At 37.0% G+C, this 14,560-nt stretch overlaps 1 protein-coding gene across 1 annotated transcript in view; it reads left to right on the top strand.

Annotated features, from left to right (window-relative positions):
- LOC150087411 (xaa-Pro aminopeptidase 1-like) overlaps positions 1-14,560 on the top strand; it is a 532,432-nt gene that overhangs the window by 40,426 nt on the left and 477,446 nt on the right. Inside the window, exon 2 of the mRNA XM_090372051.1 lies at positions 6,841-6,882. The gene's annotated coding sequence lies outside the window, so the exon portion shown is untranslated. The remainder of the gene's footprint in view (positions 1-6,840; positions 6,883-14,560) is intronic.

The raw sequence follows: 14,560 nt of genomic DNA, 5'->3' as shown, positions 1-14,560 counted from the left end.
ATCATTTATAAATACTGAAAACAATAATGGACCCAACACTGAACCCTGAGGGACTCCACGATGAGCAGTGTCCATAGATTACCACTCGCTGTCTTCTCCCCCTCAACCACCCCTTTATCCATAGCAGCAATTTGCCTCCAATGCCACACTGCTCCAATTTGTGCAGCAGTCTTCCATGTGCAACAGTATCAAAAGCCTTTCTGAGATCCAAGTATATAATATCAAAGTTATTCCCTGCATCCAGTTCCTTTGTGACTGTATCATAGTATCCAATCAAATTGGTCAGGCAAGACTTCCCCTTAACAAAACCATGCTGTGTCCGAGCTATAACTGAAGTCTTGTCTAGATGATCCTGCAGTGCTTCTTTAACCAGTGCCTCCATTAATTTTCCTGGAACAGAAGTTAAACTCACAGGTCTATAATTACTTGTGTCAGCCTATCCTCCTTTGTGAATTGGGGTCACATTTGCACATCTCCAGTCTGTGGGTACCTCCCCTGAGTCCAAGGAAGCTCTCATAATTATGGCTAAGGGTTTGCTTACTTCCTCTGCTGCCTCCTTTAATATAACTGGATAGATCCCATCCACCCCAGGTGCCTTTCTTGTGTTTATCTTCAACAATTTCTCCTCCACTTTACTCTCAGTTATTACAAGATTCTCTAGCTTACTGCCAGAGTTGAATACACCTCTGGCATTCCCCTTGCTGAATAACTCCTCATGTGTGAATTTCGATGGAAAATATTCATTTAGTTTGTTAGCTACCTGAGCAGGATCAACAACAGTTGACCCATTGATATCAAGTGGACCAATCTGATTCATCCCCTTCCTTCTAGAGTTTACATAAGTAAAGAACTCTGCTGTTTTTCTTTGCATCCCTTGCCAAAGATTTCTCGTAATCTGCCTTCACCTGCCTGACCTCCTTTGTAACTTGGTTACAGATCAACTTGTATCTATCATAGGCTTCTGTGTCATGTGCTAATTTGTATGTATCCCATGCATTTTTCTTCTCGGCCATATGTCTCATTGGTTCATCTGACATCTATATAGGCCTAAACCTTGAACAATATTTCTTAGTTGGTATGTAAAGCCTAGTAGCTTCCAAGATAAGTTCTTTGAATGCTTCCCATTTTGAATTTGCTGTTGGTAACATCATCAGTTGATCCCACTGTATAGAATTTAAATACTGTCTCAAACTATCGTAGTCGCCTTTACGAAAGCAATAACCCTTCCCTTTACCCCTAATGGTAGTTACCTCTTTGAGTAAATCCCACTTCAGCACACTGTGATCACTGCCACCTAGTGGTTCATTTATCTGCAATTCGTCAATTTATCTGCAAGACATCTATTTGTCTTACCTCAGTTTGAGTTTGTCCCCTCAGGTTTGTAATCTTTGGAAGAGGAAGTATCCCATCAGCGTTAAGCCTGCTCAAATCATTCAAAGCTTTATACATGTCAATCAGATGAACCCTCATGTGATTAGCCTCCAGATGCTGCAATTTGCAGAACTTAAGCCTTTCTTGCTAAGAGCAGCACTTTATTCTCCTCTCCAATTTTGTTGTCCTTCTCTGTACTCATTCTAGCAACTCTACATCCTAAAATGAGGCCTCCAGACCTGTACGCAGTACGCAAGGTGTGGCCTGACCATTCCCTTATACAAAGGGATAATCATCTCCTTATCCTTACTAGCAAAATTCCTCTATATCATTGACAAGATCCAATGAGCTGCTCTGGCAGCCTGTCTGCACTGTTCAGAAAACTTCATATCTGACTGCACAGTTACTCCCAGGTCTTTTATGTGCAACAGTATTAGCATTAGTAGAGGCATTTGATGCAAGAAAGCAAGCTTATGCAGCAACAGCCAAAAAAAAATAAAATAATAAAATAAATAAATAAATAAAAAATAACCACTTCCACTTCACCTCTCTGTTCGTTCGAAATACCTGTCCAGCTGAGCCTTAAACTTATTCAGGCTATCAACCTCAACGACAAGGGATGGAAGTCTATTCCAGCAACCAACCACCCGCTGGCTAAAGGCAAACTTCCTCACATCTATCCTACATCTGTCTTTCCTCAATTTGAATTTATGCCCTCTCAGGTGATTATTCTGAGCAAAAGGAAAAATCCCATAAGCATTGAGTATGCTGAAACCATTCAAGGCTTTATACACCTCTATCAGATCACCTCGCCGGTGCCTAGTCTCCAGACACTGTAATTTGCAAAACGTAAGCCTTTCTTCGTAAGAGCACCCCTTTGTTCCATTCACTAATCTTGTTGCCCTTTTCTGTACTCGTTCCAGCATCTCTACATCCTTCTTGAAATGAGGCCTCCAGACCTGTATACAGTACTCTAGGTGCGGTCTGACCATTGCCTTATACAAGGGAATAATCACCTCCTTATCCCTGCTAGAAAAATTCCTATATATCATCGACAATACACCATGAGCTACTCTTGCGCCCGTCTGCACTGCTCAGAAAACTTCATATCTGCCTGCACAACCAAAAGCTTTCCTGAAATAAAAGTTCAAACAGTCAATTGCTTTCTTGCTAATGTAAATTTTTGTACATCTGTTCTGCAACTATTCTGTTTCATTATGTGCATTTGTGTCATCTGAGAAAGAGTGAAGATGCCATCAGTGTTTAGTATGCTCTGTGAGCTGCTTTTGCAGTCTGTTTGCACCACTCCTAGAACTTCACGTCATACTGTACATTTATCCCTGGATTAGCTACTTTGAATTTGGTGCTACTGAAATGGTATGTTATTTTGAATTTATTTCTATCCAAATGCAGTAGTTTATATTTTTCAACATTAAACTCAAATGCTATTTTTTATCCCAAATGCCTAGTTGAGGTAGATTTTCTTGAGGTAGAATAACCAGATTCCCAACATTAACCACCCTGCCTGCCTGCCTTTGTCAAACTTGACATTAAACGTGAAGTTTCTACATCAATATCATTAATGAATATTAACAAGTTAATAAACATAGTGCTTTACATTTCACACATGTGATTAAATAGTAATACATGGTTTATAAAAAATAAATGAGCCAAAAAGTAATGACTTTTTTGCATGAAATGAGAGCATTCATTTTGACATATTGCTCATTCATCCTCCAATCAGCAAAAACAATATACAGCTTTCAGTTACATTAACCTGGTGTTAGTCACACGGGATTGATTTGACCCTGTACAACTAACAGCCGTTTGCCCTTCATCTACTCTGTTCAAACAGCTGAAAGTCCTAATATCTTTTGTTGAAAATGTTTTCTTTGAATCGTCTGCAGAAAATTCTAGAAATGCGTGTTAATTATTGCACACGTAAAAATTCATGATTAAGTTAAATCTACTCACTGATATATAGGAGTAGTAGTGATGCAAGAAAACAAGTTTATATAGCGCCAGAAAACACACACGTTTCACCTATCCTTAACCTTCATTATAGTAACTTGACTGATGCCACACTGTTCCATTTTATACAATATTCTTTCATATGTTTTAGACCCATCAGTGACATACTATATTGAGCCATTGTCTATTATGTCTGTACTAATACATGTTCATGGGCTGGTTTGCATATTGTGCATGTTAAAAACAATTGGAATAACTCAAGTGGGAACCATATTTTCCCCTCTTTCTCCACTTCAGATTGACCTACAGCCTCATATGAAGAAACCTGTAGCAGTTCTTCCAGTCTTCAGTGGTAGTTGAACACAGACCTTTTTCAAATGTGTCATGAGTGGTAAAATCACTATACTGTCATGGAAGAACCCATTCATTTGCTATAGTAACAAAGGCTATACTGGAACCAAAGTGTATATGATGTAAAAACTAATATATTTTTTTTTTTTTTTTGCATTTAGTTCCTTTGTAATGACTTCATAGTAGTTAATGAGATTAGTCATGCATGATCTCCCATTAATAATAATTTGATTAGACTGGGGTTTGAGCCCATCACCACCAAATATGGAGGATGCGGAAAGGTCAGGGAATGACCACCGCATATCCTGGAGCAGTATGGCCTTAGTTGCTAATGCTTCTAAAAACCAAATAACAACAACATCTCCCATTAATAAAGCTGTTCTGGGATTGCCTTATAGCTGCACTCCTATCAATAGTGGGGGCAGCATATCGAAATGTCTTATCATGCAGGTTTAAGTTTTTAAAGTTTTTTTTTTTTTTAGGATTGGAACTTGTAATGTAATTATAGACTTGTAAGCTGTCCTCTGTTTCTGGGAAAATAATGGATTTAGTATTTAATGAATTATCTCAGCAGGAATGGAATTTTAAGGCAATCATAACATGGATTTATTAAGGAAATTTATTAATTAGTAAGAAATTCCTGTCTGATTAATCTAATTAGTTATTATGAGATTGTCATAAAGAAATTAGATGAAAAGATTAATTTTAACATCATATACTTCAATAAAACTCTTCTTTTGATACTTTTTATGCATGAAAGATTGTTGTATAAATTCAAGAAATGTGGCATTAGGGGCAAGTTTATTATGATGGTTAAGTGAGGAAAGAGAATAGTTACAAATGACAGCAGCTCTTTGTAGACTAAGGTGTTATGAGTGGTTAATTTGGTGTTTATTGTCTCTCTCTCTCTATGCATTAAAGTTTTCCTCCTAGTGATATTTATGGGAGAAGAGGGAGAGGCAATTATGTCACTTATTCGAACCATAATTATCTCCATAACATTCACCAACCTCGTGCACATGATTCACATGACCAAGCCTAGCATCATTTGATGTTCTAACTGTTGAAGGGACCCAATATAGTTTGTATATTTGTAAATAGGTTAATATTTTGTTATAATGTTATGGGTTGAAATTAACTATATAATATCGGTGTAAATACACCATAGTTTACCCATAAATTTAATGGGTAAACTATGATTTACCCATTAAATTTATGGGTAAATAAAATTTATGCATCATTTTATTTTATCTCATATTGTGGCTACCTTCACAACGAGATACTAAGTATTGCAATACTTAGAATAAATAATGCTCCTCTAGTAAAGGAGACTACTGTTATTTATTTTCAGTGGGCACCACCACCCAGACGGCACTGTTTCGGAGCTTGTTGGCTCACTCATCAGTGGGCGGGCAGGTACCCTAATACAATATGAGATAAAATCAAAAGATGTCTTTACACTACTCAACTAGTTATATTTATGGGTAAATTATGGTGTTATATTTATGGGTAAATTATTATATTATATAGTTAATTTCAACCCATAACACATTATGCCTTGTGCATTTAGTCCTCAAAATATCATCATTATCTTTACCATTTGGCATCTCTCATATTGTGGAATTAACTTCACAACTGCGATGGCATGTTTGCCTTATCAGGGTACCTGCCTGCCCACCGATGAGTGAGCCAACAAGTTCCAAAACAGTGCTGTCTGGGTGGTGGTGCCCACTGAGAAAAAATTACAGTAGTCTCCTCTACTAGAGGAGTGTTATTTATTCGAAGTAGTGCAATACATGGTATCTCATCGTGAAGGTAACCACAATATGAGATAAAATTTACACTTTTTTTTTTTTTTTTTTAGATGATGTTTCATAAGCTTGCTTTCTTGCATCATATGCCTCTACTAATGCTAACGCTAAAATCAAATGGTGCCTTTACACTACTCAGCTAGTTAAATTTATGGCTAAACTGTGGTGTGTGGTGCATTTACACCATTATTATATAGTTAGTATATTTGTAAATGTGTAGTATTTTGTAAATATTTTAGTCCTGCTTTTTCGGATGCACCAATGGCATACTTGCATTATGTGGGGTATATCAATCAGTACCGGTGCTAGGCTGGACATCGCCCACATGCAAAGCTGAAATGGGTACCCCCAAACAAATGGCAATTTATTTATTTATTTTTATTTTTATGCAGAATATGTAAATTTGCAGCAGTTATATTGACTTTCCTAATCATTATTACTTAATTCGTTTACAAAAATTTAAAGAAAGAATGAAACTTCATACTAACTTTGAAACGGCACCCACCTTGTATTGGCGCCCACCTGCAATGCAGGCCTGCTTCCGCCGGCCCTGATATCAATGCCTCTGACATAATTCTTGCAAATCTAGGTTTAATGTATCTTGTCACTTGTACATAGATTGAGAAAACACACTTTACTCTCTCTCTTGGTGGTGGATTATTCAAGTGAAAGAAATAGTTTTTTTAATAGATTTCATTTTGAACTACTTATTCAAACGAAAAATGTGTCCATAATCTTCTATACAATAGATTACCAAAACCATTTTACTCATGAATCCGTTAGTCTTGGGTGTGTTTATCCCCCACTTACTGCTCCTTAAAACAGAGGCAAATGGGGGATAAACTTAAGTTAGGGTGGTTATCCCCCATTTGCTGCCATTTAAAACAGTGGCAACTGGGGTTAATTACTCTAACTAAGACTAACAATAGCAGGCTAGGCTAGGCATGTCAAACGCTACTATTTGCAATGATCAGGCGGAAGGGGTATCAGATTGTAAAGACTTACCTTTTTTTTTTTTTTTTAAATTTCATAATTTTACATTACCATGCATAAAACAATGGTTCCCTTCATATGCCGTTATATTAAATCCAAACTGTTACCCTTCCCATTTAGTGTTGAACTAAATAAACCTTCAATTGCCTTTTGTTTATTAAAAAAAAATAGATCTATATAAATCTGAAGTATTCATTCTTTTAAACTACATGTGTATAGTTTAAAATTGGCTAAATGCAGTGTAGTGCTAAATTAATGTTAATAATAGTGTAATATAATTTCTTATGTGAATTTATTTATCCAGAACAGTTTGAGACAGTAATGCTTTAAATTTATTTTACAGAAAGTAACTTTTGAAGATTTGTCAGCTAGGTTGGTTTGTGTGGTAAGAAATTTTTAGTTAAAAGTAGTCTCAATTTTTTGATACTAAGTTGGATCAGAAAGTTTTAACAGCTGAATTTTTATTTAATAAAATATAATGTGTATAGTTAATCACAAATTGAATTTTAAAAAATAATAATCTTCACTATTTACATATTGTTTTCTTAGTCAGTTATATAGTTGACAAAAACATTTTTTTCAGTTATTTTTTTTTAGAGTACCTTTATGGTAGCATTTGTGGTAGCTTCCATAATTTTTGTTTTGCTAGAAAATTACTACTTTTTATTGGATTCTTTACTTTGGAAAAAAAAAATAATAAGTCACACGGTGTAAAGTCAGATGACTAAGGAGAATGTTGTAAGACATTTACAGGGTGTTTAGAAAGGCATTCGGAATTGTTTCTACATGATGAACAGGAACATGTTGAGTAATTTTCAATTCCTTGTTATATTAGGTCTCTTTCTTCTGATTGTATTTCTTAAGTGCTTAATGAAATTCTAAGTACATTGTTTTATTCAAATATAACTAATTTTTTATTCAAATAAAAATTATAATGAATTAACCTTTATAGTCAAAAAAATAATTCTACCATAACTTTAGCTTTAGACTTGTTAATTTGAATTTTTCCTCTTTGAAAACATAGGAAATTTCTGTTCAGATTATTGATGCATTGTCTGTGATTTTCCAAGATAATACCATGTTTCATTATCCATCACTGAGGCGCCTCCGTAGCCAGGTGGGAAGGAGCAGCAGTGCGTAGCACACGCTTCTTGATTAGACCGGGGTTCGAGCCCGTCACCACCAAATACGGAGGATGCGGAAAGGTTAAGGAATGACCGCCGCATATCCTGGAGCAATATGGCCTTAGTTGCTAATGCTCCTAAAAACCAAACAACAACATATCCATCACTGTTTATGGAAATACTGGGTGACGATTACAAATTACATCCATTTACTAGTTATTCTGAAAAAGTTTTCACATCTTATTTTCATCTGATGAGCTGTTAAAAAAAACTTTTGAACAAAGAGGTTGCATAATGTTCATGTTTAAAATATTAGATGCTGGCTTAGTAGCCACAGTTTGATATGGCCTTTCAGGTTGTCCAACTTGAAAGGGCATATCTTCAATTATTATTTGAAGATTGTCTAAATAATGCTTTTAAAGTAGGTGATGAGATCATCAGTTTTTGACTGGCCAGTTCTCTCACACCTTGCATCATCATCACGACAGCCTGTATATGCCCCACCAAGTGTTGTCAGCTTTCACAGGTTTGAAAATAATAAATGGTGATACTTTAAGGAAGTACACTAATATAAAATTTAAACAAAATTCATGACATGTTAATTTTCAAAAATGTCATGAAATTGCTTTTTTTGCAGTAAAGGGAAATATGTGAATTATTTAATACTTTAATTATTCGTTAATGCTACCAATATGTTTTTTGCACACTAATGTGGCCCGAAACCCCCTCACCAAGAACTGTTTGTTTGGCCCACAAACACTTCTGAATTTGATGCATATAGTTTGTATCATTTAATTATCCTACCACTTGATAAACTTTTTCAACATTTGCTTCAGAAGTTATTCTTCAGTTGCTGAGGCTGATTTCATGAACAGAAGCAACATTTTTTACGTCTTTCTTCAAAAAGTGATATTCTAAAAAAACATGATATGAAATTACTTAACATAAACAAAACAAGAAAATAGACATTTGAGTATAAGTAATGAAAATGTGCCTCCTGCTATGAAGTATTCTAGGCTACAATTAAAATAAAACTTATGACTTTCAGATATATTTAATATAATTAATCCCGGAACATTTGATCCTATTCTTGTATATATATTTTAATATCTATTATAATAATCACCTTGAATAAATCTGCATGGTTTAATTAAAAAGGGTTGGTTAATATTTAGGATGAATAGTTGAGTTAAACAAACTAAGGAGGGACGAAAAAAATAGTGTTATTTCGGAAATTAGAATAAGCGCAAGGAAGCAGGTGTGTACACATCTAATCCTTGGTTGTCATTAAAGTAGGGAAAAAATAGTTGAAATTAAATAAATAATGTAGTGGGCCAATAGTCATTACGGGGACTTTCATTGGATTACAACGTCTTCAGAGTCGGCAATTGAGTGGGTAGGGAACGCGCGCGATATTTAAGAAATTATTTATACTCTCGTGATGCACTTTTTGACATGTGGTAACCTCAACCACGAGAGGTTCCAAATCAGTGAAAAGTTGAAGGGAAGTTTAGTGTTTAAGACTTTAAGATTGGAATGGTGTCGATACCACTCAATGGCTAGTGTTTCATATTGAAGAATCCTATAGCTGTTTGAGTTTACACACAGGTATTAATATGCACAGGTATTAGAGGTTTTAGATGAGCCATATTTTGTAGTAGTGCTTCCAATGTAACAGGTGTCACAGTTTGGCTGGCAGTTGATAAGGTATATTATATTATTAAGATCGCTGATGGGATATTTATGTGTGTCTTTGTAAGAGCTGAAGAAAGATCAGAGTTTATTTTAAGCAGAAAAGACAAGAGAGATATCAGTATCGTTGAATATACGCTGGAACTGTCCTACTAGTTCACTGTAATAGGGGAGGACTATGCGGTTGTTTGTATTATTGTTATGTCTGATCGGGTTATTAATTTTATTTTTGGCGATGGCGATTTTGAACAGTAAAAACTAGATTTTGAACAGGCTAAGAGTAGAAAACTTGCTTCTTGCCCAAATATTAGATGTGCATTCTGGTCTCTTGCCAAAGCTATTGACTGCAACTTTTGCCCACCTCTGTCCAAACCAGATGGTTCTGTTGTCACTTCAGCCTAGATAAAGCTGACCTGCTAACATCCCATTTTTCTTCCAACTCATGTATTAATGATCTTGGTAAAACACCTCTCACCATACCCAACACGCTCCATTCAATGCCTCCTGTGGTCTTCCTTCAAAAGGATGTCAGAAGGATTTTGACGAATCTTGATGCCAAGAAAGCTCCAGGTCCTAATGGTATTCCTCCACTTGTTCTCAAAACCTGTGCTCCTGAACTTACTCCTATTCTTTGCCGCCTCTTTTCACTTTCTTATTCCAAAGGTGTTTTTCCTTCTGCTTGGAAATTTGCTCATATCCAGCCAGTTCCTAAAAAGGGTGACAAATCCCCTCCCATCCAATTATCATCCCATTGCAATTACTTCTCTTTCTAAAGTAATGGAGAAATCAATTAACCGCCAACTCTTAAACCACCTAGAAACCTGCCATCTGATCAATGATCGCAAGTATGAATTCCGTCAGTGTCGATCCACTGGTGAAATTTTGGCTTATGTTACTATTTATGGACAAATTCAATGGAAAAGTTCGGTGAAACACAAGTAGTTGCTCTTGACATCTCAAAGGCTTTTGATCATGTTTGGCATAAAGGTCTTCTAAACAAGCTTCCATCTTATGGTTTGCCAACTGTTTTTTATAATTGGTTATCCAGTTTCTCTCTGACCGCTCACTGAAGGTGATGGTAGATGGCTCTCTGTCTTCTAACTTCTCCTCTAATGCTGGTGTTCCCCAAGGTTCAGTTCTTCCCCCCCCCCACATTCTTTTCCTCTTGTATATTAATTACCTACTTGCACTGACCGGAAATCCTATCCATAGTTTTGCTGATGATAGCACATTGTAGTACACTTTCTGGTTCGAGAAACCTTGCCCTGCTCAATCAGCTTCAACTTCTCGAATATCCGCTACCAATTCCTTAAATGCCGATCTCCAGGTAATTCTCCAGTGGGGCAAAGACAACTCAGTTGGTTTCAGTCCCTCTAAAACTCAGTCCTGTCTTATATCTCACAAAAAAGGATTCTTCTACTCTTATGCTTGTCTTTGGTGACACTCCGATTTCTAGGCAAGATGATATATCTCTTTAGGGGATTACCCTGACTTCTAGTCTCCCTTGGCACAAGCACATTACAAATATTGCTTCCTCTGTATCTAAAACACTTGATTTTCTCTTTCATTCTTGGCATGCATTACTTTTCTTCCAAACAGCTGTTCACTCTATACTGAATTGCGAATTCCTCCTACCATGGAATATTGTTTCCACCTCTGGGGTGGTGTCCATAAAACCTCTCTCAGGCTTCTAGATTCCATTCAGAAGACGGCAGTTAGGTTAATTAATGACTCATCTCTAACAGAGTCTCTCCACCCTCTGTCTCATAGACATTCTGTTTCTGCTGCATGCCTTTTCTACAGATACTTCCACGGGCACTGTTCTTCTGAATTGGCTTCTATAATTCCCGCTTCCTCTTTCAAAACTGTCTGAACACATGCCGCTACCAGCCAACATCCATCTACTGTTCAACTTCAAACTCACAGAACCAACTTTTCATCTTCCTCGTTTATTCATTCAACTGCTGTTTTCTGGAACAACCTTCCTTCGTATGTATTCTCCAGAAGTTCAAGTCCAATGTCAACAAATATCTTCTTTCATATTCTCAACCTCCAACCCATGCATGGTACCAAATACTATAGGTTCTAATACCTCTCGTGTTTGGGGTTTACATAAAAAAAAAAAAAAAAAAAGATGGAAATGGGGATTATGACATCCCCGTGTCCACAAGCAAAAGTTCAATAAATCATTGATTGGACATCTTGGACCTTCCTTGCCTCTTGTCTGCACTGAATGGAAAGCTTCACATATGCCTGTTATTACCCTCAATTCCCTTTTTTCATCTACTTTTTTTAATTCAACCCCTTGAAAGGGTAGTACCAGGTGGTTATAAAATAAGTTTCGGTATTCAGGAGACCCTACTGTCAAAATGGTTAGAGCTGTGAAAATCGGTGGGTATGGGGAAGTGATTTGTAGAAGAAAAAAATTAGTTCAAACTACTGCCACGGGGGGTGGGGGAGGAATTGTCACTGTAAACATGAGATTGAATACTTAACTTAGGATTAGATTTTAATTTCAGAACTTAGAAATCTACATATATTATTCTATGTGCTTTCCTTCACTTGAAATTACATTCTGAAAACGGAAGACTGCATGCAACACAGTTTCGCGCAGCATCTCATTTTGCACGTTGGTGTCTTGCTGTTTAATGCTTGCTTTCAAATCGACCAGCATCTTTATGCTGCCACGGTAAACTGTCTTTCAGGTATCCTCATAGCCAGAAATCACATGGATTGAGATCTGTAATCGGGCTGGCCAGAACTGTGGAAAGTCTCTAGAAATGATGCGATCATTTCCAAATGTAGAACGGTGCCTCCAGCCAGGTTGGCAGGAGTAGCGTAAGTAGCACATGCTTCTTGATTAGACCGGGGTTCGAGCCCGTGACCACCAAATATGGAGGATGCAGAAAGGTCAGGAAATGACCACCGCATATCCCTGGAGCAACATGGCCTTAGTTGCTAATGCTCCTAAAAAAACCAAATAACAAACAACAACAATGAATGTAGAACGGAGCAGTTCCTTCATTTGTTGACCAACATAGGAAAGGGCAATATCTTGCATGAACACTATGGTCTTCACGCATTGCCTTTCTTGCAGAGCTGGAATAATGTGATCTTTTGGAAGAGCACAGTACTGTGCACTAGTTACTGTACACCTTAAGGGAGGAGCCATGAGGTGTAGGCTCTTCAAAGAAAAATGGTCCGATTATAAACTCTGCTGTGAATCCACACCCTACTGTAATGTATGGACTTTGTATTGGTCTTTCATGCAGAGCAGATGGACAAGAAGTTCCCCATATTCGGCAGGTTTGTGCATTTACAGCCCCATGAGTGAAATGTGCCTCATCAGACCACAAAATCATTCGAGTCCATGTATCGTCAAGTTCCATATGAGCCAGAAATCGTAAAGCAAAGTCTATTTGTTGTTGCTGATCACAAGACTTTAGTTCTTGCACTACGTGAATCTTGTTTGGGACCCAACGTAAAATAATTCAAAGCACTTTATGTACAGTAGACCAAGGAAGGTTCAAGTCTCTGGCACAACTGACTGGTAGTGTTTCGCATTCTGACCTGGAGGCCATTGCAACAGCTACTTCATCCATTACCTCTGTTCTGATACATGGTCGTCCCCTGCTTGGAATTACACCTAACTCCCCAGTCACTTCAAATTTCTTTACACTAGAACCCCATTATTCTGCACCTTAATGATCCAGACTTTTTGTTAATCCGGAATGGATTTTCAGTTGGGAAAAATTCTAACTATCGAAAAAAAAAAATTTCTGTTCAGTGATATTTGGGAGGGGTTTTAAAATTTAAAACAATAAAAAAGATAATCAATAACAAAGAATACTGCACTCACAAATTGCAACTAACACTATACGCAGAAGTGAGAACGGAGTAACAAGTTACGAAACTTGAAAAATACAAATGAAGAGAACATTCTGAAAATATATTTATGTTTTTGATGTGATTGAAGATTTCATGTAAGGGGAAACACTTTTCACTGTAATAACGCAAAAATCCACAGAATTCCAGCTGTTGGTATTATCCCAAATTCGATAAGATCGTGTTTACTACCCTTTTATAATAGATTGCACTAATAGAAAAGCCTAATAAACAGGGAACTGCTAAATGTTTCTGTTGTTTTATGGTTGTGACCTCCAGAAATCTGACCAGATCACCTGGTATGGTCGGAGACGATCGTAAGATAATCTCAAGTGCTGGTCTATTCAGTTGACAGCTGTAGCTAGCATTCTCCATGTGTATACCTTACCTCAGTTCTTTAGTGTGTTTTTACTTGTGTTTTTATTTATTTTTTTGTGGTTTTGGGTTAGCAGAAGATGGCAACAAAAAGAAAGTGTTACCGTGTCGATGGAAAAAAACTGAACCCGCTTTTTCACATTGATAAGAAGGAAAGTTTAAGAATGATCGCTCTCAATATAGGGGTGGAAAAACAAACTGTTTCCGATTGGAAATAAAATTGGAAAGCAATTGAAAACTTTTGTGCAAAAATGGTGGCCAAAGACAGTTTAGGAAATAGAGCCATTAAGCAGACAAAATATGAAAATTTGGACAAGGCCTTATACATTTGTTTTTGTCAAGAAAGAGCAAGGGATTCCTCTTTCAGGCCCAATCCTTCAATCAAGGGCTCTTAGCCTTAAAAAATTAGGAGGTGACCCGTATTTAACTTAGAGTTTGGGGTGGTTATCAAGGTGGAAGGGGTGTTGTGGAATTCAACAGTTCAGAATTACAGGTGAAAGTCTTTCTGGTGATTGTGTTGCAAGCAAAGAATTTAAAAAACAGTTTCTCAAGTTTATTAGTGAAGAAAGTTTAGTTCCATCCCAAATTTTTAATGCTGACGAGACTGGTTTATTTTTAAAAATGTTACCCAAAAAAACACTTGACTCTTCAGCTAAAGGGACTCCTTCTACAGGGATGGGATACCCTTAAATAGAAAGGGTGCAAGAATATTTGCTGATGCTGTCGAGGCAGTGGTAGTTGGGTTGGAAAACTGCTAGCTTTGGGAGATACACGGACTAATAGATTAACAGTAGCTGCTGGCAGAGGTGAAAGTGATTCTTGCACTGCTTCTATTGGAATGAGCAGCAGCCTGGAGCCAACCGGGCCAGCCAGGTGGGTAAAGTGCCCGCCTTGGACTTGGATCAGAGTAAAATGCAAAAAACTTTGGGAGGTGCATTATGACCATAGAAGCCGATCTGCCAACAACTAACAAAAAAAAAAAAAAAA

Source organism: Mastigoproctus giganteus, chromosome 4 (genome assembly GCF_048544385.1).
Source record: "Mastigoproctus giganteus isolate SK-2022 chromosome 4, ASM4854438v1, whole genome shotgun sequence".
NCBI classification, from domain to species: Eukaryota; Metazoa; Arthropoda; class Arachnida; order Uropygi; family Thelyphonidae; genus Mastigoproctus; species Mastigoproctus giganteus.
Note: the sequence above shows the minus strand (reverse complement) of the source record. Positions and strands in the feature narration are given on the sequence as shown.